Genomic DNA, 24,325 nt, shown 5'->3' on the forward strand with positions numbered 1-24,325 from the left:
TTCCATTATGGAAATATTATTTGATGTTAATGATGTTAAAGTGTTGATACTTTTGTTGTTATTTAGCTTAACTTGTGCTTTAATAAGGAGCAACATTTTAGAAATGATTTTTAACAATTTGATGATTTTTGAGTGATTAAAATAATACAGTAGATAGTAATTGAAAAATCTATTTGAATTCAGTCATTAAAATGTAGACAAAAATATACAATCCCATATAAATAATGTGTAATAATCAAATTACTGAGTGAGAACCAGGAGAAAGATTTGTTTTCTTTTCACTTAAAGTAGTTGCTGCTTATGGCAAACATCTGAAAAAAATTACCAGGGGAAAAGAGAAAAGTAAATGGGCAAACCCAGGTCATGACATTTAAAAATTTTGAGAAAAATATTGGGTGATTAAATTTCCAAAATAACTTAATAGATGCTTTAGTTCTAGAATGAAGGTCAGAGTAATTTTTCTTCTTTTGACAAAAAGAAAAGGTTGAAGACAATAAAATATTTTATATATACAAAATACTGATTGAAGTGCTAATTATTTAGCAAAATTGTTGGGATCTCATATTTTTGAAAGTTTTAGAAACTTGTTAAGACTTTGCCTTTTTGTTAAATATAGATTTACGATGCAATACAAATTTTATCTAATTTAAAATTCCTTTAAAACGAAAGGGAAAATATAGCAACAAAAGTTGAGTAAACCTTTGAATCAGCACTATTGCAAGAGCTAAGCAGTGAGCCTTTTGTGAGATCTTCATTGAGCTTCAAGGATGAATTTTAACACTGAAAGCCAGCACCTTGACAGCAGTGAGTGCAGGACTTGCCTGGCATTTCTCTTATTTCAAGCCCACAGATCGAGACGTGTTGGCATCTTTTTCCATTTTTTTCTCTTACAACCGTATGAAAAAGCAAAATGTGTATATTATTAGGGAGTTACAGAAACAAGTACAAATAAGGCTGTTACTAGTTTTGGTTCTGTTTAAAGAAAAATAAAAAAGTCAAGGAATATCCAGTCAAAGTTTCGAGATTTTAAAATCCAAATTTTTATATCTAAGTGTGAGTCAGTTTTCTTTAGGTACATATAATTACTGTTTTAAATCTGGCTAATATCATCTTCTAAATTCTCTAAGATACATGTACTCACTTATACACACAGTCACACACACACTTGTGCCAGTGGGGAGAGTGGAAGGTATATCTGGGGAAATCTAGGTTATTTTAAATGAATAAAATGGATTATAAAATACTTATGCTCTAATAATAGCATTTTACTGCAGTAGTCAAATTGAGTATATTTATTGGAGCTATATGAAAATAAATCCATCATATATATCTTTTGCTAATCAAGTCTTCTTTTGATGGCACCATTTAGAAGAAAATACGCATATACCCTTGAATGAATGATGAGATCTGTTCATATATATCAACAATATTTTATCTGATAGCAAGGATAATTGCTAACAATTTAAAATTTTTCCCTTAAAATAATATTAAATTGTCATCCTCTCTACCCCCCAGCCCCTCCGCCCCGCCCTCCGCTGAGATTAAAAGGAAATAGACAATTCCTCCAGGTGGTCAACAGAGAATTGGTGACACCAGAAGTTGGCAAAGAGACAAGATGCCAGAGATTCTGAGTGGTCTTTTGACTAATGCTGGATTGCTGTGATTGAGTATAATCAGTGAAATTCAGACACCTGAGAATAATAATGAACTTTAATGTTACATTTTTTTGGTTTTTTTGTTTGTTTGTTTGTTTGTTGTTTTTTTTTTTGCAGCTATTCCCATCTGATCTCTTCCCTCATATCTTCAGTGAAGCTTTGTTCAAACTGCAACTTGGTACTAACCATCCATGTGCATGTGTATGTGAAGAGAAGGCTGTTTCAGTAAATAACTCCACAGTCAGCACAAAGAACAAACTGCTAAGTGGAAAACACAGATGCTTTAGAAACTGCGCAAATATCATTCTTCCTCCCCAGTAGATTCTCTAGTATTTGGAAGGAGGTCATTTATTTTTAAAGTTTATTTATTCATTTTGAGAGAGGGAGGTGGGGGGAGGGGCAGAGAGAGAGTGGAGAGAGAGAATCCCAAGTAGAGTCCAACGTGGGGCTCGATCCCATGAATGAGAGATCATGACCTGAACCCAAACCAAGAGTCAGATGTTTCACTGACTGAGCCACCCAGGCGCCCCTGGAAGAAGGACATCGACAATCCTGAACTCCTGCCGTCTGGCAAAGCTCTAGCCTGGCTGCTGGGGATTTGAGTGGATGGAGATGCAGTCTTGGACATGCATTGTTTCATAATCTATTTGACAAGAGAACAAGCCATCAAAATTTTATCAGAAGAATGGCAGTGGATTATGCCCAGGTACAATGGAAGCACAGACCTAAACGAGGATGGGAAACCAGGGTCTCCTGTATTTCTGGCAGACCTTGTTACCAGACTTGAGAAAGAAAGTCAGTAAAAGTTCTTTTAGTCAACAACTGCTACAAATAAAATGAAGTTGCTAGTCGATAGAGGTGAGGAGCATGAGAGCGAGGTTGGCCACGTTCGGAGGGTTCCCTCCACACCCAAGGAGTCCGCACTCTTAGAAAATGCCTTAATGGAAAGGTACAGTAAATGACTTTCTATCCTTACTTTTATGGCCCATCAAAGCATACTGTTGGAATTAAACAGTCCCACAACCTGAAAACTTGAGGCAAATCTGGTTTTCAGGCAGAGCATAAGCCTTTCATACCTAGAAGGCCTGAGCGCTATCACGACATCTCTCCTACTACATATATGATCCTCTCGTTCTATCCTTATGATTGTTGCTTTGTGACCTACACTGCGTTTTATCACGTGTTCTTTCTCTGGACCTGCTTTTGTCACCTGCCTGTGCCCCAGCCCTCCAAATCCTGCCTTTCAGTATTAGTCATAAGGTATAGGGCTAAAACCACCTATCATATCTCCCCCACACTCCTTGCACACTTGTCCAACTAGAACTTTATCACCTGACAGATAATAATCTAATGTTAAAACTCTCATCAGAAGCTCACCCCTTGCCAACTGCTTTGCTTGCCTATAATATGTTAGGCATCAGAACGTTCGGCTTAGAAGCGAAGGTTCTGGCACCTAGTTGCCATGTATAATTATTAGCTCTCCCACTCACTCTCTGTTTGACTTTTGGCAAATTACCCAAACTTTATGTGCTCCATTTCCTTTTAAGTAAAATGGAGGTGGAGCTGTGTGAAGAAGAGGCAAGAACGACCCCGGATGGGCTAAAACCGAGGGCCACTGCATCCCCCCAACCAGCACTTACATCCCCCTGTCACGACCACCATACCTAAGAGAATCGTTGAAGGGGATGCTAGCAGAAGGAAAGCCAAGGTGAAGGATGAGCCACAGGAAAGGTCTGCAGGCTCTCTGTGCCTCCAAAGCCAGAGCCCAACCCTCAAAAGACCCCTGTGAAGAAAGGAGAGAAGGTACCCAAAGAGGAAAAGGGAAAAGCAAATACTGGTGAGGATGGGAACAACCCTGCGGAAAACAGAGATGCCCAAACAGACCAGGCACAGGGAGGTGAGGGTCCTGGAGACGCCAAGTGAAGTGTGTGCATTTTTGACAACTGTTTACTCCTGGTGAAATACTATTTTTCATCAAGTTTTATAAAAATGCAGGATTTTCTTTTTCCTTCTTCCTTCCTTCCTTCCTTCCTTCCTTCCTTCCTTCCTTCCTTCCTTCCTTTCTTTCTCTCTCTCTCTCTCTTTTTTTTTTTTTTGAACTATATTGGTAGTATACAGAAAGCTTCATTTTGTTTGGGGAAAGGGCCCATGTCACTAATAGAATATTTCCAAAGCTGGATTGATACAGGGGTGAAACGCCTTTGCCTTATAGTTTTGAGAAACTTCCTCTTGGTTCCCAGGAGTGGGGGATTCCTTGATGTTGACACACATTAGCCACCTTGGCACAAACACTTGTGGTGTGGAAAAACTGAAATTCATTTTGTTACAGCAAATACTTGGTGCCCAGGAAGGGACAAGAAGCACACACTCAGGAAATCAGAAAAGACTGTTTATTTCGCACCGCTGCTGGCCGGCAGAGTTACCTTCAAAGGCCTAGCCTCTGGCTCGGGTTTTACTGATCTGTTATTATATTTGCTTCCGGGTTGGGCAGGACTAGTATAGTCAAGCTTCCGGTTCCTGGCTGCTGGCTGATGTAAGAGGCAAGAAAGATTGCAGAAGCCAAAAGCATGCAAGGCAAGTGTCCAGCATCAGACATCTGGCTGGTCCTTTTTACTTGCGTTTACCAGCTTTCCTCCTCAATTTTTTATGACTTCTTTTTCCTTTCTGCCTTCACCATAGACTTGACTCCCTTAAACCCAAAGACCTGTTGGAACCTGAGCCCAGGAAGTGGTCCCCAGCACACCAGGCAATCTGGACTTTGCAGTGTCACCACGGAGATGGCATCTCTTAAAACCATTTCTTTTTTAGCTTGTGGATCTTGGTAATTCTGCCATTTTCATTTCACTTCCTGAAAGTCAGGACCCACTTGTGAAAAGTGGTGAAACAGCATGTTACATGTGAAATGTCAACCTTCACTTTGATGTTCAGAACACCAAATGAAGACTTCAGTGGGTTTCATAGAGGCTTTCTGATTTTGGTAGTCCATTGAAGAAGGGAATTTGAAAGTTGTTGTGTACTGTTGTGTGTGTGTGTGTGTGTGTGTGTGTGTGTGTGTGTGTGTTTAAGCTTATTTATTTTGAGACAGACAGAGAGAATGTAAGTAAGAGAGTTGCAGAGAAAGAATCTCAAGCAGGCTCCACGCTGTCAGCATAGAGCCCACGTGGGGCTCGAACTCAAGAAACTGTCAGATCATAACCTGAGCTGAAATCAAGAATCAGATGCTTAACCGACTGACCCACACAGGCAACCCAAAAGTTGTTGTATACTGTTAGCGGTTGTCTCCCTATGCCCTGCCTGAAATACCATGATTGTTTATGAAAAGTATCTTTAATAAAGCTGGATACAGTTTGAAAGTATAAAATAAAATAAAATAAAATAAAATTAAATTAAATTAAATTAAATTAAAATAAAGTTAAAAATAAAAATAAAATGAAATAAAAATAAAATAAAATAAAATAAAATAAAATAAAATAAAATAAAATAAAATAAAATAAATGGAGGTAATAATAAGAGTATTTACCAATGGGTTGCTGTAAGGATTAAACACATGCAAAATGTTTAAAACGGTGTTGGGCACATGGGGTACCCAGTGACTGTAGTATCGCTCCCCAAATGCCATTGGTAGTGTAGATTTTTTTGTGTGTGAGTTTGAGGGGCTGCAGGGATTCTGATCACCTCTTTGTTCAACTTTTTCATGCCAAGTTCAAATAACTGTTACAGTACAGTACAACATTTAAAGAAACGTATGCTGAAAGAATTTTGTAACTTTTATTACAGTTTTAACGCTATTTTTAAAAGAAATTTTAAAAGGGATTTACATGTTAACAAATGCAATGAGCGATATATAAACAGCTTTAAATCCCCCAAAATTTATAAATCAGGAACACTTTTTTAGCACGAAAGAGGAGAGCATGAGCTCCGTATCATAGGCACATTTTCTCCCACTGAAATCTGAAGAACTCCTACCTTTCAGGGGATTTTATTGAGCACAAGTGAAGTAAAAATTGCTCATGTGTCCACAGGTGTGCAAAACTGCTAGTAGTTATCTTTTGCATTATTCATTTTCAGTTAGTACTTTGATAATACTCCTGTCAGGTGTTAAAAATAGGCTCCGTTGACAGGGAAAGAGCAGCATTTAACAAGAATACAAATGAAGAGGAGAAATGGAATGTGGGTGGTAACTGAATGATAAACTAGATTTTTATAGTCTTTGTCAAAAGATAATAGGTGCTGCTTAGTACTTTATAATTGCTTCTTTTGCAAAACTTGCAAAAGAATTGTCAAGTGGAAATGCAAGGTTCCTTATAATCTTTATAATATTTTAACATTAAGTTGCTAATGTTAGCAACTTATGAAAAGGTCCAATTTCTCTTTCCTTAAATATTTTTCTAAGAATCTCTCAGATAGAACTCATTTTCCTTCATTACTCTTCTTATCACCATTTCTATTATGTTGTAGTACACAGAGTGTTTAAGTTTAAAAGAAAAAGCTCTATTCAAAACTGCATATTATAAATTAAAATAGGAAGTATAAGCATACATATACTTTTTTCTTTATCACATGACTACTTTCACTTTCAACTGCTCAGCTACTTTTCTTGTTTTGTTCTTATATTTTTACATTTTTTATATTATTTATTTAGTTTGAGAGAGGGAGAGCAGGGACAGGGCAGAGAGAGAAGGAGAGAGAGAATCCCAAGTAGGTTCCCCACTTTTAGGTTCCCCCCTACGTGGGGCTCAGACTCACCAACCGTGAAATCGTATTCTTAGCCAAAATCAAGGGTCAGATGCTTAAATGACTGAGCCATCCAGGAGCCCCCTGTTTTGTTTTTATAAATAACAAGGTACGATTCAACGTGCCGGCAAGGAAGAAACAAAACAATCAAATATTTCATATGACTATTCACTTTTTATAGAAGATGCAGTCGGTATCCTGTGTAGCTAGACCTGAACTGTCTGATAATTGCCATCAGCTTTGAGTGACCATCGAGCATTTGAAAAGTAGCTGGTGTTTTTTATTTGTTTGTTTTAATTTTTTTTTAATGTTTATTTGGTGGGGGGGAGGGGGTAGCAGAAAGAGAAGGAGACAAACATCGGGAGCAGGGTCCAGGCTCTGAGCGGTCAGCACAGAGCCCAAAGCAGGACTCAAACTCACAAACTGTAAGATCATGACCTGACCAGAGTCAGATGCTCAACCGACTGAGCCACCAAGGCACGTAGGACCTCCAAATGAGGAGGTCATTAGACTGATGTGGCTCTAAGGCCATGTAAGTCTACATAAGCAACTCAAAATCTAAGCCTGAAAATGCCTCAGGGTTATGAAATTGAAACCCAAAGACAACCAATCACAAACAGCCATCTATACTTTAAACTATTAGCCATTCAAAATTTTCCTTACTTTGTTTCCACCTTTTTTCTAGAAAAGTCTCTCCCTGATATCCCAGTCAGTGGAGTGCTCCTAACCACTCCCAGTATAGTACTGCCCACTTGGAATGGATTTTTGCTCAAATAAACTCTTTAAAAAAATTTTTTTTAAGGTTGTTTATTTATTTTGAGAGACAGGGAGGAGTAGAGAGAGGAGAGGGAGAGAATCCCAAGCAGGCTCTGCACCATCTTGAACTCACCAACTGCGAGATCATGACCTGAACTGAAATCAAGAGTCAGATGCCCAACAGCCTGAGCCACCCAGGTGCTGCTCAAATAGACTCTTAAAATATTTAACATATAAAATTTTAACACTAGTCTGAATTGAGATGTACTGAGAGTATAAAATACACACTGGATTTCAAAATTTCAGGAAGATACAAAGAATATAAAATGCTTCATTAATAATATTGTATATGGATTACATATTGAGATGATAATATTTTGTATATATTTGGTTACATAAAACATATTATTAAAATTGTTGCACCCTGTTTCTTTCTTCTTTTTGAAGTGTGGCTACCAGACATTTTTTCATTTAAAATTTCCCTATTTTAATGTGACTCAAATTTACATCTGATGTTATATTTCTTTTTGGCCATGTGGACAAAGACCACCCTTGCAATTTTCTAAACAAGCTTAAAAGATATGGTGCTTTGGATGCAGAAATAGTTCTACTAATGCATCAAGGAATTATAACCACCTTATTATTTTATATCCTGCTCTATATTTAAAATTGAGAATGTACAATCATTAAACACACATGTTTCAAAACCATCATTGCACATACACATTGGCACCCTGCTTTTAAAATGCTTTGGACCCCGAGACACGTTTAACTCCCAGATCTTTCCTGCCTCGCAATCTCTAGGTTCCCGGCCCCTATCTCTAAGATACGAGGCTTTCCTGCCAGATCCTAAATTTGGTTTCTACCTACTTCCTGAGACTGATATTTTCTTCAGCCCTGACATCACCTTGTCCCAGATTCCAGGATGCAAACTCCTTACTCCCTGGGAAACACTGTGACCCTTCCCACTGAGAGTGCCAATTGCCCAGAAGCTGGCTCAGCCTGTGCCTTACACTGTAATGATTTTTACACAGAGATGAGCCAAATCCCTTTGATTCTGTTATTTGTCCTAATACATTTAAACTAAACTGCCAGATTTTCGTGTTGTGGTTGCCTAGAACTTTATGATTGTTTTATATTCGTGAATATATATAAATTATGTTGAAATTTATTCATGTGGTGCATAAAACCACAAAAGGGAAAGTATTTATAAACTTTTTTAATTTATTTAAGTTGACAAAACCATTTTCTCTAGCTTTACTGAGGTACAAATGTTAAATTAAAATTGCATGTATTTGAGGCGTACAGGATGATGTTTTGATGTATGTATATATGTATACATTATGAAAAGATTGCCACAAGCTAATTAACATATCTATCACTTCTAATATTTACCTTTTGTGTGTATGTGTGTGCATATGTGTGTGACAGCCCTTAAGATCTTGGCAAATTTTAAGTATACAACACATTATTATTCTTAACAGTAGTCATGCTGTATATTAGGTCTCCAGAACTCATTCCTCTTAAGTTTGTACCTTTGACCAAACTCCCTCCATTTCCTCCAAACCCTATCTCTTGTAATCACCATTCTACTCCCTGTTTCTATGACTTCAACTTTAGTAGATTCTATACATAAGTTGGATCATGCATTATTTGCCTTTCTGTGTCTGGCTTATTTCACTTACCATAATGCCCTTAATGTCCTCAAAATCTATCCATGTTGTCACAAATAGTAGATTTCTCTCTGTATTTTTAAGTTTATTTATTTATTTTGAAAGAGAGAGCACAAGTGGGGAAGAGGCATAGAAAGAAAGAATCCCAAGCATGCTCTGCACTGTTAGCTCAGGGCCTGATGCAGGGCGTGAACTCATGAACTGTGAGATCATGACCTGACTCAAAGTTGGATGTTTTAAGGACTGAGCCACCCAGGTGCCCTAGGATTACTCTTTTTTAAGGGCTGAATAACATTCCATTTGTATGTATGTATCAATTTTCTTTATCCATTCATCCATTGATGGACAAAGATTGTTTCCAAGTTTCAGTAATGAAGCTCTTTTCTTTTTTTTTAAGGGAAATGTTTCATAAGTTAATACAAAATGGGCAATAAATTTCACTAGTAACAATTTTAAACATTTTTATTTTATTTTATCTTATCTTACCTTATCTTATCTTATTTTATATATATTGAGAGAGTGTAAGCAGGGGAGAGGGACAGAGGGAGACAGAGAATCCCAAGCAGGCTCCATGCTCAGTGCAGAGACTTATGTGGGGCTCGACCCCACGACCCTGGGATCATGACATGAGCTGAAATCAAGAGCCAGACGCTTAACAAACTGAGCCACCCAGGTGCCCCTAGTACTAATTTTAAAAACCTTACAGGTAATATTGACACTTGCTGTCTTTAATTTTAAGAGGTAATTTTCTATTCAAAAGGATTACTGCTTAAAATAGAGGTACATTTTCTCCCCTTATTTTAGAGAATCAAAATTTAAAAAAAAACCTTATTAAAGAATTTAAACAGGTATCATAATTAGGTAAATAATATAAGGTCAATTTTTAATAGAAACACATACATTAATATTTTCATACACTAATCAGGATCTAGGCATTCTGATTTTAGCTTGCAGCCAAAAGTCCTCATCAACTCTTTGCCTTGGATTTGTTCATTTCTTAGAAGTTACTTTAAAATGGCTCAGTTGATCTACTCAATGTTCATTAACTGTTAAGAGAGTACATTTAGTACAGATTATCTAAGTATTTCCAAAAGGGCCACACCAAAGTCATAGCATCACTCCACTGGAATTTTTACTGAAGAAATGATGTTATTTTAGAGTAAGCATTAACTTTAGGTATCTTTTTCAACTCCTTTTTTAAAGATTAGGAAACTAAATCCTAAGAAGTTAAATGATGTGTTAAAACCACAGGGCTAAACTCATGAGAACTGGATTCAGATTCTTAACTTTCTGTCCAGTGTTTTTTGCTTTCGTTTGGTTTTTAAAATCTACCCTACACTATTTCCTCTCTCCAATATAGTAGAAGTAGCAAGGAGGTATCATTTAAATACAGTTTTAATACAATAGAAGAGGTTTTCTAATTTTCTCCTGGTAAATAAATAGTACTTGCTTATTTGTATTTAATAGGTTTTAACATGAGACAAATACAGCTTAGTTTGTCTATAATTCTTCTGTACAAAATTATAGCTTCTGTCACAATTGCCTGTTTTAATAAATTTAAACAGCTTCCTACAGAATTGGTAGGAAATACATGGGTGAAATTTTGAAACAAGATGTGTGTGAATACGTTTCATGCTACACAAACGGTTATAATGAGATAGAAATAGTTATTTTGATGACATTCCTTTGAACCTAGGGGAGGATGGATGAGTGGAAGGGAGGCATTCAAGGTTGCACGTAAGAAGTGACAGTCGGGAGCCAAGGTGGTGAACTGTACTTCCAAGAGGTACCGTACTGTGTCCCTCCCAATTCTTTATCAGACTTAGATTCTAAATAGCATTCTCTGCTGCCCTCTAGAGCTCTTAAGAGTCATTAGTGAGGACAGCAAAAAGAGAAACTTACTTAGGGTTAAGCAGGTAAGTGACTTTTCCCCTTTAAGAATTCTGCGCCCATTTACAATGTGGGTTTTTGTTTGTATTTTATTTTTTTTTGCACACCGCCAAGCAGTTCTCATGAAACCAGCTGGGTGTCTTAAAATTCAACTCATCTCCGCCACTATCTACTAGGAGACAGCATCAAATTCCACAGGTTAAGGGCTCAGTCCTACAAGACTGTCCCCCACTTTAGAGGATAATTGCAAGTCTAGATTGTCACCTGTGTTCATGACCAACTGGCTATAGATCCAAAGTTTCCTACAATCTCCTATTTGGGTTTTATTGATTTCCTAGAACAACATGCAAACTCAGAGAAATATTTTCCTTACTAAACTACCAGTTTATTATAAAAGGTATAACTCAGGAACAGTCAAATGGAATAGAGCAAGGTGGGTGAAGGTGAAGGATGGAGCCCCCAAGTCCTCGCCCATGGCATCACTCACCCTTTATGTCCTCATGTTCACCAACCCTGTCCTTTTGAGCTTTTATGGAGGTTTCATTACATAGGTATGATTGATTAAACCATTGGCCATTTGGCAATTCTTTTCAGCTTCCTGTCCTTTTACCCTCCCTGGAGTTCGGAGCTCAGATATGGGACTGAAAGTTCCAACCCTCCAATCAATGGTTGGCTCCACTGACACCAGCCTCCATCCTTAGGTGTGATTTAAAAGTCACCTCATAGGGGCGCCTGGGTGTCTCAGTCGGTTGAGCATCTGACTTCGGCTCAGGGCATGATCTCACAATTCGTGAGTTCAAGCCCCACGTCGGGCCCTGTGCTGACAGCTCCGAGCCTGAAGCCTGCTTCGGATTCTGTGTCTCCCTCCCTCTGCCCCTTCCCCACTCATGCTTTCTCTCTCTGTCTCTCAAAAATGAATAAACGTTAAAAAATTAAAAAATAAATAAATAAAATAAGTAAACAAAAGTCACCTCATTAAAGTAAAAAAGACACCTTTGTCCTCTCATCACTCAGGAAATTCCAAGAGTTTTAGTTCCTTTTTTTAAAATGTTTATTTATCTATTTCTGAGAGAGAGAGAGAGAGAGAGAGAGAGAGAGACTGTAAGCACAGGTGGAGGAGGGGCGGAGAGAGATGGAGAGAGAGAATCCCAAACAGGCTCCATGCTGAGAGCACAGAGCCCGACATGGGGCTTGATCTCACGAACAGCAAGACCATGACCTGAGCCGAAATCAAGAGTCAGAAGCTTAAACAACTGACCCACCCAGCCATCCCCAAGGAGTCCTGTGTTTAGAAACAGGGAGGAGACAAAGATGAAATAGATATTTCTTATTACAATGTCACAAACTTTAATAACACAGAAAACAGAATATGTCATTTGGTGACTTACCCCTATATTTATTTAAACCAAATAAAATAATGAATTCTTTCTGCAAGATATTTTTGTGTGTGTATATAAATTGGTGTTCGACTGCAAAAGTTTTAAAATGTGTACTTCTATCGTCAATTCAAACTGACATAACATTTTCATAACATTTGGCTCTAATTTTTTTGTATGGTTTTCAGTAGGATTGCTTCACTGAACTTTGATCTGTCTTCAGCAAACCTTCTGTCCTGCCACCACAATAAAGTAGTACACAAACTAGCAGAGGCCCCCCAGTTCCACCCTCGACCCTGGTTCTTCTCTCTCTAAATCAGCCCCTACCTCAGTGACAGTATGGTCTCCTCCAAACACAAATTATGCAATGCCACTTTTTAAAGTCCTTTTGTGCTTCCCTTTTTGTCCAGTCTCCATGTATCATTCTCTTTGATTCTCGTTTGTGGCCCCACCACTGGAAGAGACTGCTCCCTCCTCTCCTCCACCCAACATACGGTAAGTGCCCATTTGGTGTTGGGCTTAGGGACAAATCTAGGAAAGGAGGAACTATTTATTTTAGCCTTAAAAAACAAAGCCAGGGGGAGCCAAGATGGCGGAACAGGATGGAAGTTTTCTGTGTGTCTCGCGTCCATGAAATACAGCCAGACCAACACTAAACCATCCTACACACCTAGAAAACTGACTGGAGGCTTAACACAACAATCTGCACAACCTGAACCACAGAATTCAGCAGGTACGCGGAGCGGAAAGCTGAACTTGGGGAGCGGTAAGGGAGGTGCTTTTGTGAGCAGAGAGAGGACTGGGCGGGGGAGAATATGGGAAAAGCACCCCTCCCCAAAAGCAGCGGCAGAGAAAGTGGAAAATTGGAAACAGCCGCAGGGACTAAACTAAAAAGGGAGAAAGGAGAAAGGACAGGGTTGAAATTCCATTAAGACTGTAAACAAAGGGAGAGCAAAGGCTGCAACTCAGCAGCTGGATACCTGGCGGTGCTCCGGTGGGAAGGGCGAATCCCCAGGAACAGAGTGGGGTCCAGGAGGTTCTCAGGCCACACGGGGAAAAGCGGTTCCACTGCCGTAAGGACATTCGGTAGAGACTGTTGAAGCCACATGGTCCCAGCAGACCCCAGAAAACGGCCACATTCGCTGGTGCTGGAACAAGGTCATTAAGGGTGAAGCCCAGTGCCAGATGTGTGTTGTGATTTTCCATAATCTCTGAAAAGCTGCTGCTATACTATCTCGCAAACTTTTTCTGGGGCAGGCTGGCAACTGGCCACAGTCTCGGGGCACTGGTAGAAGCAGGGTCCGGCAAGCGGTCCTGAGTGCAGCCGACATCCAGCCATTGCTCATTCGGCCATTGCTCGGTGAGACCCTCCCGCAGAGGGGAGGAACGGGCCAAAGCCGCAGTCCTTCAGAAGTAAGGGGCCGGGGAAAATAGCCACATCTGAGACAAAGCTCGAGAGAGAGGTACTGCCTGGGGCTTGGTCATGGACAGTGAAGAAGCGGGGAGTGAACAAAAGCTGAAGACAGAGGACAGGTGCGCGATTGCTGATCATTAAGAGTTCCCATACTAGAGATTGGGTATCTGGGTGACTCCATGGAAACCTCTCCCGCGCATGCGCATTCGCACCTACAGGCTCTGCAACAATCCAACCCAGTAGGCTAGCAGCGCCATCTAGTGGAGAACGGAGCCATTACACTGAGCCCTGCCCAACTGGGCCAACCTTGCTCTTGAAGAACACAAGTCTCACCGCCTGCTTAGTTTATGGACTATAAAGCATTTCCTACTCGGACTTATAGGGAAAAATGAAGTAATTTCAGCCATATTTCAATCAGTTAGCGGGTCCATCTATTCAATTTTCTTTTTTTATCTCTTTATCGCTTCTTTTTCTTGAATACAGAAAAGGAAAAATTTCAGTTTTATTTCAATTTTTATTAAAAAAATTTCCTTCAATTTTTTTACTGTATTTTTACTTTTATGTATATTTTTTCAAATTCTATTTTACTTCCATCATTTTATTTTACTCTACAACAGTGTATTCACTTTTTCAATATTTCAAATGATTTTCCCTATTTTGTCTCTTTTTTGTTTCTTTTTTGTTTTTCTTTTTTGTTTCTTTTCTTTTTCTTAAATACAGAAAGAGAAAAAAATTATTTTTACTTTTAATTTTTATTAAAAATATTTTTCTTTAATTTTTTTACTATATTCTTTACTTTTGTGTAATTTTCTTCAAATTCTATTTTACTTCCATCATTTCATTTTAGTCTACATCAGTGTATTCATTTTTTTCAAATTCTCAAATGATTTCCTTTTCTTTTTTTTTCCCCCTTTTTCCTCTAAACAATAAAACCACTTTCAACACCCAGACCAAAACACACCTAGGATCCAGCATCATTTATTCAATTTTTTTGTGTGTGTGTTTTTAATTTTTTAATTTTCAAATGTTTTTAATTTTAAGCTTTATAATTTTAATTTTTCTACCCCATTAATTCCTTTTCTCCCTTCAAAATGATGAAACAAAGGAATTCACCCCAAAGGAAAGAGCACGAAGAAATGACAGCCAGGGATTTAACCAACACAGATACAAGCAAGATGTCTGAACCAGAATTTAGAATCATGACAATAAGAATACTAGCTGGAGTCAAAAATAGACTAGAATCCCTTTCTGCGGAGATAAAAGAAGTAAAAACTAGTCAGGATGAAATTAAAAATGCTATAACTGAGCTGCAATCATGGATGGATGCCACAGCAACAAGGATAGATGAGGCAGAACAGAAAATCAGTGATATAGAGGACAAACTTATGGAGAATAATGAAGCAGAAAAAAAGAGGGAGATTAAGGCAAAAGAGCATAATTTAAGAATTAGAGAAATCAGTGACTCATTAAAAAGGAACAACATCAGAATCACAGGGGGTCCCAGAAGAGGAAGAGAGAGAAATAGGGAAGAAGGGTTATGTGAGCAAACCATAGCAGAAAATTTTCCTAACCTGGGGAAAGACACGGACATCAAAATTCAGGAAGCATACAAATAAACGTTGAAAAAAAATTTTTTTTAAAAATTCAGGAAGCATAGAAGGACTCCCACTAGATTCAACAAAAACCGACCATGAACAAGGCATATCATAGTCAAACTCACAAAATACTCACGCAAGGAGAGAATCATGAAAGCAGCAAGGGAAAAAAAGTCCTTAACCTACAAAGGAAGACAGATCAGGTTTGCAGCAGACCTATTCACAGAAACTTGGCAGGCCAGAAAGGAGTGGCAGGATATATTTAATGTGCCAAATCAGAAAAATATGCAGCCAAGAATCCTTTATCCAGCAAGGCTGTCAAAATAGAAGGAGAAATAAAAAGTTTCCCAGACAAACAAAAATTAAAGGAGTTTGTGACCACTAAACCAGCTCTGCAAGAAATTTTAAGGGGGACTCTCTGAGGGGAGAAAAGATGAAAATATAAATAAATAAATAAATAAATAAATAAATAAATAAATAAATCCATACATACATACATAACAAAAGCAACAAAGATTGGAAAGGACCAGAGAACACAACCAGAAACTCCAACTCCACAGGCATCATAATGGCAATAAATTCATATCTTTCAGTACTCACTCTAAACATCAATGGACTCAATGCTCCAATTAAAAGACATAGGGTAACAGAATGGATAAGAAAACAAGATCCATCTATATGCTGTTTACAAGAGACCCACTTTAGACCTAAAGACACCTTCAGATTGAAAGTAAGGGGATGGAGAACAATCTATCATGCTAATGGTCAGCAAAAGAAAGCTGGAGTAGCCATACTTATATCAGACAATCTAGATGTTAAAATAAAGACTGTATCAAGAGATGCAGAAGGGCATTATATCATAATCAAGGGGTCTATCCACCAAGAAGACATAACAATTGTAACCATTTATGCACCAAATGTGAAAGCACACAAATATATAAATCAATTAATCACAAACATAAAGAAACTCATCAATAGTAATACCATAATCATAGGGGACTTCAACACCCCACTCACAGCAATGGAAAAATCATCTCATCAAAAAATCAACAAGGAAACAATGGCTTTGAATGACACACTGGGCCAGATGGACTCAACAGAGATATATACAGAACACTTCCTCCTAAAGCAGCAGAATATACATTCTTCTCCAGTGCACATGGAATGTTCTCCAAAATAGACCCTATACTGGGACACAAATCAGCCCTAAGTAAGTACAAAAAGATCGAGATAATACCATGCATATTTTCAGACCACAACGCTATGAAACTCAAAAACAACCACAAGAAAAAATTTGGAAAGGTAACAAATACTTACATACTGAAGAACATCCTACTAAAGAATGAATGGGCTAACCAAGAAGTTAAAGAGGAAATTAAAAAGTATATGGAAGCCAATGAAAATGATCACACCACAACCCAAAACCTCTGGGATACAACAAAGGAGGTCATAAAAGGAAAGTATATAGCAATCCAGGCCTTCCTAAAGAAGGAAGAAATATCTCAGATACACAACCTAACCTTACGCCTTAAAGAGCTGGAAAAAGAACAGCAAATAAAACCCAAAACAAGCAGAAGACAGGAAATAATAAAGATTAGAGCAGAAATTAATGCTATCAAAACCAAAAAACTGTAGAAGAGATCAATGAAACCAAAAGATGGTTCTTTGAAAGAATCAACAAAATTGATAAACCACTAGCCAATTTGATCAAAAAGAAAAAGGAAAGGACCCAAATACATAAAATCAAGAATGAAAGAGGAGAGATCACAACCAACACAGCAGAAATAAAAACAATAATAAGAGAATATTATGAGCAATTGTATGCCAATAAAATGGGCAATCTGGAAGAAGTGGACAAATTCCTAGAAACACAAAATATCAAAACTGAACAGGAAGAAATAGAAAATTTGAACAGGCCCATAACCAGTAAAGAAATCGAATTAGTAATAAAAAGTTTCCCAAAAAACAAGAGTCCAGAGCCCGATGGCTTTCCAGGGGAATTCTACCAAACATTTAAGGAAGAGTTAACACCTATTCTCTTGAAGCTGTTCCAAAAAATAGAAATGGAAGGAAATCTTCCAAAGCCTTTCTATGAAGCCATTATTACCTTGATTACAAAACCAGACAGAGACCCCACTAAAAAGCAGAACTATAGACCAATTTCCCTGATAAACATGGATGCAAAAATCCTCAACAAGATATTAGACAACCAGATCCAAAAATACATTTAAAAAATTTATTCACCACAACCAAGCGGGATTTATACCTGGGATGCAGGGCTGGTTCAATATCCGCAAAAACAATTAACGTGGTTCATCACATCAATAAAAGAAAGGACAAGAACCATATGATCCTCTCAATAGATGCAGAGAAAGCATTTGACAAAATACAGCATCCTTTCTTGATAAAAACCCTCAAGAAAGTAGGGATAGAAGGAGCATACCTCAAGATCACAAATGCCATATATGAATGACCCAGTGCTAATATCACCCTTAATGGGGAAAAACTGACAGCTTTCCCCCAAGGTCAGGAACAAGACAGGGATATCCACTCTCACCACTGTTATTCAACATAGTATTGGAAGTTTTAGCCTCTGCAATAAGACAACACAAAGAAATAAAAGGCATCCGAATCGGCCAGGGGGAGGTCAAACTTTCACTCTTCGCAGTTGACATGATATTCTATATGGAAAACCCAAAAGATTCCACCAAAAAACTGCTAGAATTGATTCATGAATTCAGCAAAGTTGCAGGATATAAAATCAACACACAGAAATCGGTTGCATTCTTATACACGAACAATGAAGCAACAGAAAGAGAAATCAAGGAATTGATCCCATTTACAGTTGCACAAAAAACCATAAAATACCTAGGAATAAATCTAACCAAAGAGGTGAAAAATCTATACACTGAAAACTGTAGAAAGCTTATGAAATAAATTGAAGAAGACACAAAAAAATGGAAAAAGATTCCATGCTCCTGGATAGGAAGAACAAATATTGTTAAAATGTCGGTACTACCCAAGGCAATCTACATAGTCAATGCAATCCCTATCAAAGTAACACCAGCATTCTTCACAGAGCTAGAGAAAATAATCCTAAAATTTGTATGGAACCAGAAAAGATCCTAAATAGCCAAAGCAATCTTGAAAAAGAAAACCAAAGCAGGAGGCATCACAATCCCAGACTTCAAGCTGTACTATGAAGCTGTAATCATCAAGACAGTATGGTACTGGCACAAGAACAGACACTTAGATCAATGGAACAGAATAGAGAACCCAGAAACAGACCCACAAACGTATGGCCAACTAATCTTTGACAAAGCAGGAAAGAATATCCAATAGAATAAAGACAGTCTCTTCAGCAAGTGGTGCTGGAAAAACTGGACAGCAACATGCAAAAGAATGAACCTGGACCACTTTCTTACACCATACACAAAAATAAACTCAAAATGGATGAAAGATCTTAATGTAAGACAGGAAGCCATCAAAATCCTCGAGGAGAAAGCAGGCAAAAACCTCTTTGATCTTAGCTGCAGCAACTTCTTACTCAACACGTCTCCAGAGGCAAGGGAAACAAAAACAAAAATAAACTACTGAGACCTCATCAAAATAAAAAGCTTCTGCACAGTGAAGAAAACCATCTGCAAAACTAAAAGGCAACCAAAACAATGGGAGAAGATATTTGCAAATGATATATCAGATAAAGGGATAGTGTCCAAAATCTATAAAGAACTTCTCAAACTCAACACCCAAAAAACAAACAATCCAGTGAAGAAATGGGCAAAAGACATGAATAAACACTTCCCCAAAGAAGACATCCAGATGGCCAACCGACACGAAAAAATGCTCAACATCACTCATCATCAGGGAAATACAAGTCAAAACTACAATGAGATACCACCTTACACCCGTCAGAATGGCTAACGTGAACAACTTAGGCAACAACAGATGTTGGCGAGGATGCGGAGAAAGAGGATCTCTTTTGCATTGTTGGTGGGGATGCAAGCTGGTGCAGCCACTCTGGAAACCAGTACAGAGTTTCCTCAGAAAACTAAAAATAGAACTACCTTACAACCCAGAAATCGCACTACTAGGCATTTATCCACGGGATACAGGTGTGCTGTTTCGAAGGGACTCATGCACCCCAATGTTTATAGCAGGATTATCAACAATAGCCAAAGTATGGAAAGAGCCAAATGTCCATAGATGGATGAATGGATAAAGAAGATGTGGTATATATATACAATGGAGCATTACTCGACAATCGAAAAGAATGAAATCTTGCCATTTGCAACTATGCAGATGGAATTGGAGGGTATTATGCTAAGTGGAATTAGTCAGAGAAAGACAAATATCATATGACTTCACTCATATGAGGACTTTAAGAGAGAAAACAGATGAACATAAGGGAAGGGTAACAAAAATAATATAAAAACAGGGAAGGGGACAAAACAGAAGAGACTCATAAATATGGAGAACAAACTGAGGGTTACTGGAGGGGTTGTGGGAGGGGGGATGGGCTAAATGGGTAAGGGGCACTAAGGAATCTACTCCTGAAATAGTTGCACTATATGCTAACTTATTTGGATGTAAATTATATATATATATATATATAAAATTAAAATAATAGAAAAAAATAAAAGAAAAAAACTTAAAGCCTAAGACAGAAACGGACATATAAACAAACAATATGCTAACTATGGTAAATATTGTGAACAGGAAGATAAGGAAGGACTAAATTTGCCTAGGAAATAGGAGTTTGCCAGCAGAGTATGGGGACAGAGCATTCCAGAAAGAGTATAGTGGAAAATTACAAAGGTAGGGACTAACATAGAAGGCTGGTAAATTTTGTATGTTTTGCTGGGGGTGTAGAGACAATGAATAGCTATTACGTGATTGTAGGCAGGAGAGTAATTTGGATTTGAGAGAGACCACTCTGGCAGCAATTTGGGAGTGTGGAATGCAGAGGGAGAACGATGGGAAGTAGAAAAACTTATAAAGAAGATCTTGTAACTGTTCCGATTAGAGATGATGACTGCCTGAAGTAGGATAATGTAGGCAGAATAAAGAAGACTTTAAAAAATATTCAAGATGCAAAAACTGGAATCTAAGTGGTTCAAACACAGAGCTGTTTGTTCACTGATGCATTCCAAACACCATACCTAGAAGAGTGCCTGCCACAACTAGATGTTCAATAAATATATGTTGGATTCTGGGAAGACGGCAGTGCCACGGTAGTTTTTGAGTCTTCCTGAATCTTCCTTACAAACAGGCATAGCAATTAAAATTGCAAAGCCAAAAACCCACAGGTGCCTAAGCCAAAACAAAAGCACTTACTTGCAACCCAAATGTACCCAAAACCTATGGGTTGGGAAACACTGATAACTAAAATCATCAGATGGTGTTATTATCTAGGAAATAGGAGGAAGAAACTGGGTGCTAAAAATCAGAGAATCCAGATATCTCAAATACATACTAGAAAGCTCAGTCAACTAATCTGAGACTTTAGCAACCAAAATGGGGAAGATCAATCGATAGAAACCAATCACTGAGTAAGCATAAGGAGCCCAAGGGAAGGTCTGATGAGGATGGGATGGCATGGGATGTATGATATCTGAAAATAATCAACAAACTCTCCTTGCCAGAACAAACACCTGTACAGAGAAGAAGGAGCTAGGAATAAAACGCATACTGAACAGGACAGCAGAGTTGGGACACAGAAAAGTGAAGATACAGGGGGGAAAAAGGGGGAAATTAAGAACACATGATTAAACAAGTCCTGGAACAAAAGAATACCATGTAAAACTGGAGAATTCAAAAATAATAATGATAGCAAAACATGATATATCAGAATACTTGGTCCAAATGTTTTCATCAGAAGAAATTGTACAGCATTCAATTCTTTGCTTTTTTTTTTTTTAAGTTTATTTATTTTGAGAGAGGGGAGAGGCAGGAAGAGGGAGAGAGAGAATCCCAAGCAGGCTCCACGCTGTCAGTGCAGAGCCTGACACAGGGCTCGACTCCATCAACCAAACAGTGAGATCATGAGCTGAGCCAAAATCAACATGAGTTGCACACTCAACTGACTGAGTCATGCAGGTGCCCCATATAGCATTCAATTCTTAAGACAAACATATAACTCGAAATCGTGGGGCAAAGAAAAACTGAATTAAATAAATAGGAGGAAGAAATTAATGATTAAAGCAGAAATTTAAAAGTTGGAAAATAGAAAAATAGTAAAACTAACCAATCCAAAACCCAGTTCTCTGAAAATGGAAAAAAGTCGCTAATTAACAGGATTAAGAGATAAATGAAGAAAACAAACACTATTTGAGGCAAAATAATCTTCAAAAGTGGGAAAAAAATTAAGTATCAAAAAGGTTTATTTTGTGTGCCTATTAAAATACTTTTAAAAATCTGAATGAAATGGATAGTTTTCTTTTAAAAAACTAATATTGTTAAGTCTAATAAATTGAAAAGGTAAAGAGATCAGTTCCCAGAGAAGCAACAAAGAATACAATTAGAGAGCTATTCCACAAACCAAGCAAAACAAAGGCACTAAATCTGGACAACGTCACTGGAAAATTTTTTCCAAACTGTTAACTATCCCCCCAAAATATTAGGCAAACTTTCACATCTGTTATGAGGAAATGTATGATTAATTCCCCAAACCTGACAAAACATACACAACTACAAACCATTCCTTTTTAATAAAAATGGACGTAACCATCAGAGTGAAATGTTAGCAAACAAAATACAGTAACATATTAAAAGATAAAACATACTTATTCAGGTTGTTAGGATGTGGATACAATAAGCCATCTAAAGTGGCAAGGAGAAAACCTTGCACAAAGTAGATGTGCAACTCCTGTTAGTCAAGATTATTGGTAGTCACAGATTTGACAAGTGAGATTATTCAAGGATATGAGGAAGAAATCTTGAGAAACATCAGTGCCTAAAGGAGGTGTTGGGGAACAAAGTTAGAGGGTTCATATTTCCCAATCTCAAAACTCACCGCAAAGCTACAGTAAACAGGACTGAGTGGTACTGGCACCGGGATAGACATAAAACTAGGGAGAGAACTGAGAGTCCAAAAATACACCCTTACATTTACGGTCAATTTACTTTCAAGAAGAGTGCCCAGATAATTCAATGAGGAAAGAATAGGCTTTTCAACAGAGGCTGCTGGGGTAAGTGGACTTCCACAAGCAGAAGAATGAATTTGGACTCCCAGGGTCATCATATACCAAAGCTAACTCAAGATGCACCAAACACCTAATGTAAGAGCTAAACCTATGAACAAAACTATGAAGCTCTTGGTAGAAAATACAGGTGTAGGGGCGCCTGGGTGGCGCAGTCGGTTAAGCGTCCGACTTCAGCCAGGTCACGATCTTGCGGTCCATGAGTTCGAGCCCCGCGTCAGGCTCTGGGCTGATGGCTCGGAGCCTGGAGCCTGTTTCCGATTCTGTGTCTCCCTCTCTCTCTCTGCCCCTCCCCTGTTCATGCTCTGTCTCTCTCTGTCCCAAAAATAAATAAAAAATGTTGAAAAAAATATTAAAAAAAAAAAAGAAAATACAGGTGTAAATCTTTGTGACCTTGGATTAGGCAATGGTTTCTTCGGTATGATATCTAAAGCATAAGCAGCCTAAGAAAAATGTGCACAAATTTAACCATATCAAAATTTAAGCCTTTTGAGCCTCAAAGTGCACTACAAAGAAAGTGAAAAAACTGACATATTAGGTGAAAAAAAAGTATTTCTAAATCATGATCTTATTAAGTCTAGTGTCCAGAATATAAGAACTCCTAAAACTCAACAATTAAAAACCAAGTAACTCAGGGCGCCTGGGTGGCTCAGTTGGTTAAGCCTCCAACTCAGCTGAGGTCATGATTTCTTTTTTTTTTTTTTTAATGTTTACTTATTTTTGAAAGAGAGACAGAGTGTGGGTGGGGAAGGATTCAGAGAGAAGGAGACACAGAATCCAAAGGAGGCTCCAGGCTCTGAGCTGTCAGCACAGAGCCCAACACAGGGCTCGAACTCATAAGAGATCATGACCAGAGCCACACTCCAACGCTTAACTGACTGAACCACCCAGGCATCCCATAGCTGAGGTCATTATTTCATGAGGTCATGATTTCACAGTTGGTGAGATCCAGCCCCCTTCGGCTCTGCGCTGACATGGCCCCTGCTTGGAATTTTCTCTCTCCTCTCTCTCTGCCCCTCCCCCACTGTGCTCGCTCTCAAAATAAATAAACATTCTAAAAAAAGCAAATAACTCCATTTACAAAGGGGCAAATAATTTCTGTGTTTTTCAACTTTTCAGTACCTAAATGTCTTTTATGGATAATGTTATCAATAACGTTTTGCAGAATAAATGCAGGGATAGGAAAAATGTCCACAAAATGGTGAGAGAAAACAAAATACCAGGAGTCTCCCAACGAATCCCTCCCACGAGGAGAAAATGATCATTCCTGTATTACAGATAATGATACCCTGAGGTTCAGAAATGTTAACAGGCCTTCTGACTAGCCCCTGCCAAGTTCCTCCCCCTTGTGATGTAGTAATCATCCACATTTTCCTGCCTCAACAGTCAAAGATAAATTGTCGCACCTCACCAAAGCCCAGCGCAGCTCAGCATGGCTTCCTACACCATCACCATCGCCCCTGGGCCTCTGTGGGGCCTCATGGGGTCTCCAGTCCCCAGCTCCAGAGAGCTGCCTGGGTTCCTTTCCGGAACTGTGAGAGGCCGACCCTGGCCGCCAGCGCCCAAAGAGAAGCGCAGGGGGGGAGAGGGCGCTGGGAGTGCAGGGATGGGGGGGGGGGGGGGACGGGACGGGGGAGGAAGTTTGGGGGGACGTTGCAGATCCCCTGGATCCTCCACAGTGCTGCCGGGGGGCTCCTTCTCCAGCTCCGGAGCAACACCTCCACTCACGCCTTCAAGACAGAGCCCAGCCTGAGGGCAGAGGCCAGTCTGAGGGCAGAGGCCAGCCGGCAGGCGGCCAATGGAGAACCCAAGGGCAGGCTGGTGCCGCCCACCCACCCAAAGAGCAGATAATTTGAATAGGAATTTCTCAAAAGAAGATATACAAATGACTAACCAGCACTTGAAAAGATGTTCAACATAAGCAGTCATGAGGGAAATACAAATCAAAACCGCAGTGCGATGGCACTTCACGCCCACTGGAATGGCTTGGATCAGAGAAATGGACAATAGCAAGTGTTGTCAAGGATGTA

The 24,325-nt window shown here is 38.7% G+C and overlaps 1 pseudogene; it reads left to right on the plus strand.

Moving 5' to 3' along the window:
* The first annotated feature begins 2,491 nt into the window (after nucleotides 1-2,491).
* On the plus strand, nucleotides 2,492-3,689 carry LOC101091443 (annotated as a pseudogene).
* Nucleotides 3,690-24,325: the final 20,636 nt, after the last annotated feature.

This window comes from Felis catus, chromosome B1 (assembly GCF_018350175.1).
Source record: "Felis catus isolate Fca126 chromosome B1, F.catus_Fca126_mat1.0, whole genome shotgun sequence".
In the NCBI taxonomy this organism is placed as follows: domain Eukaryota; kingdom Metazoa; phylum Chordata; class Mammalia; order Carnivora; family Felidae; genus Felis; species Felis catus.